The sequence below is a fragment of the Rhinichthys klamathensis genome, unplaced genomic scaffold (genome assembly GCF_029890125.1).
Source record: "Rhinichthys klamathensis goyatoka isolate OS25496 unplaced genomic scaffold, OSU_Roscu_1.1 h1tg000090l_1, whole genome shotgun sequence".
NCBI classification, from domain to species: Eukaryota; Metazoa; Chordata; class Actinopteri; order Cypriniformes; family Leuciscidae; genus Rhinichthys; species Rhinichthys klamathensis.
Window position 1 is genome coordinate 1,837,171 of NW_026606629.1, and position 3,179 is coordinate 1,840,349.

Genomic DNA, 3,179 nt, shown 5'->3' on the forward strand with positions numbered 1-3,179 from the left:
TTGCTTTTGGCTTGCTTAGTTGGGGATATTTAATATTCAACAATATTATTGAACTGTGTTGTACTACTTTCATGTTATCACTGTGAAGCTGCTTTGATGCAATCTGTATTGTGAAAAGCGCTATATAAATAAATGTGACTTGACTTGACTTGACTTAAAGCACTAAATACAGATTCGCATAACTCAAATAATATTCGGAGGTAGTGGAACACACATTCAAGAAATGAATTGCTGTGATAAATCACAGTTGCTGAACTGAAATTAAATTTAACCCAGAATATCCCTTTAAATTGTGGTAAATCTAATTATGCGGTTCATTGGTGTTTATTGATGCGTGTAGCATATACAATTATGTATTGTACTGTATTGATGAACTGTGTTTGTGAACGTGTTTGAGTGGACTGTGAATGCTGAAAACATTAGCTGTGAAATCTACTCTTCTGGAGTCAGGCCAGAGCGCTGTGGGTTCCTAATGGGAAGAAACAGCTTTCAGGCCTTTCATTATTCCAGCAGTTTCCTCCGGATATCCAATGAGAGTTGAGGGGGAGGGAGAGATGGAAATCTCCCACAATCATATGCTCATTACAGTCCCTCTTTACATATATTACATGAGGATCTCTAAGAGCGGTGGAAGCGTATGACTTTCGTCTCATTTTAGGCTGCATAAATTAGGTCATCTGGGAACACTTCCTATAACCCCCAATGTTGTTACATGGTAAGAAGCTAATATTACTGGCCGTGTACACAACATCATTTTCAACTAAAAACGGAAGACTTTTTATGCGTTTTGGCCGTTCATTTACACGACAACTACGTTTTGGTGGCCTGAAAATGCAAACTTTTGAAAACGGGTTTTGAAGTGCAAGTTTTGGAAAACGACAGCCTTATCATATCCGTAAAAAAAAAAAAAAAAAAAACGTGAATCTGTGAAAACGGTGTTTAGTCTTTTTCTTTTTTTTTATTGAAAGGATACAGATTTTAACAGTAAGAAATAAGGGGGACATACAGACATCATCACAAGTGGTTATAAGAATTACACAAATCAACACAATATAACATTGTGTCATCATGAAACATTAAAGGTTCCACACAACAGACTCAAGGATGATATTTGTTTTTGAAGCCTTTGTGTTCAAAGGTGCAATATTTGTTCTGGGAAATGCTAACTTTAGCCTGCTAGCATTGAAAGCATACGATCCCACCCTCCCTGCATATCACCGTCCAAAGCCACGCCTCCTCCAAAACACACGAACGCTCACATGCGACCAGAGACAATTTTATTGGATTACATCATGTGTCATTCACCGATTCACTTTACAGTACAGTGAAGGGAGAAAAAGAAACGTTTGCTTGCATACATAAGTATGTGATCATGAAATTACTCTAGTTGACTATTACTATGAGATTAATCAAGTAGTTCAGAAGTTGACCCATTGACATAAAGGAAAGAATGCACTGTATTTCAGCTTTATTCATATGCGATTTCAGGACATAGCGGCAACATAGTCGAATCTCACTGAATTATCTGCATAGGGCAAAGTCAGCGGTATATAGAACTGTACTGTCAAACCTGAAATGTAGATACTTGCCACTTATTGTCGGTTCAGAAGGAAAGTTAGGTTGTCTGCCTGGATTCTCGCTCTCTCTGCACATTGACGTGAAACGCGCTGATGACGTATGATGTCTGCGTGAACAGGCTGCGCAGTGTGCGCAAACAAAGATGTCAAAGAATCATCTGTAAAACTTTTATAGCACATCGTTGTCGTGTAAACGTACCCTTAGTCTCTCTGTTTATCCCAAGGTTACCGTAGTCAGCCGTATCCCAACATGACATCATGACTTTGCGTAAACATACACGCCACTTTCAATTCCAGTGGCGTGTTATCTATACGCATTTTGAGATATCCGCGTGTATGTCCACGCCGAAATCTTTTGCGTGTATGTGTACGCCGTTAAATGTCCGAGTGATTCCGCGTGTATGTGTACGCCGTTAAATGTCCGAGCGAAACGAAGCAAAATCTATATCTACATCTGTGGAGCGATATTTCTTTTCCTAGGATGGTAGGAGAAAACTCATAAATGGTATTAACCCCAGTGACGGGTAGGTTTAGGGACGGGGTTGGGGTAGGTCATATATTTATATATACATAATACAGTAATATAACGTTAAGTCAAAGGCGTTGATAAACACGCTGAAAAGCGATTATGCGTGTTGATAGCACGCCAAAAATGGAAATACGAATTGGCGTGTCATACATACGCCATTTCATGAGATCAGTCTGCGTATCCGGTCCGTATCCAGATCAGATGGTGGACCTGCATCTAGACACGACCACAACACAGCCCTGAATGTCATCAGAGACCGTGGCCACTAGATGATAACCCATGAAGGCCTAGTCGACAGGACAGAGTAGATCCTCAGCAAAGACCAAAGAAGAAGCAAAGAAGTTCTCTGCACAGACCCTATGGCCAGCTTCAGCTCCATAATGGCGCAATAAATCTAATCTTCAAGCAAAAGGATTTGAATGCCACCGATCCACAATCTGATTTCTGACTTGTGTTGCAGCCTGAATCATAATGACATAATGTTTGTTCGTTGGCCAGAGGAGAACTGGCTTCTTGACTGGGCCTGGTTCTTTTCTGTTTTTTTGTTTTTTTCTCCATTCTGTCACCTGATGGAGTTTGGGTTCCTTGTCACTGTTGCCTCTGGCTTGCTTAGTTGAGGACACTTAAAATTCAACAATATTATTGATTTGACTGCACTGACACTATTGGATGAGAACTGAGCTGGACTGTTTTCTTCAGAACTGCTTTATAGAGGAAATTAACTCATTTAATAATTGATGATCCTTACAATGGAACTGAAATAACACTGAAATGACTTCAGCCATACAATCACACTATTTCCTTTTACAGCTGCTGTTTGCATTCATGAATCATTGTCCTATTATTACCTTAAAGCTGCTTTGAAACAATCTGTATTGTATAAAGCACTATATAAATAAAGGTGATTTTTTTTTTTTTTAAGTTAGATGCACAAATATAATGTATTTGTGATGTAAAGAGCCTGAATCAGCTCTAAAATGCAGTTTCCGTGATTACACCGCGCGTCTCAATGTATGGCTTAATGCAGTTCTCCATCATTTGATGAATTATTTCTGTCATAATCTAAAGAAATC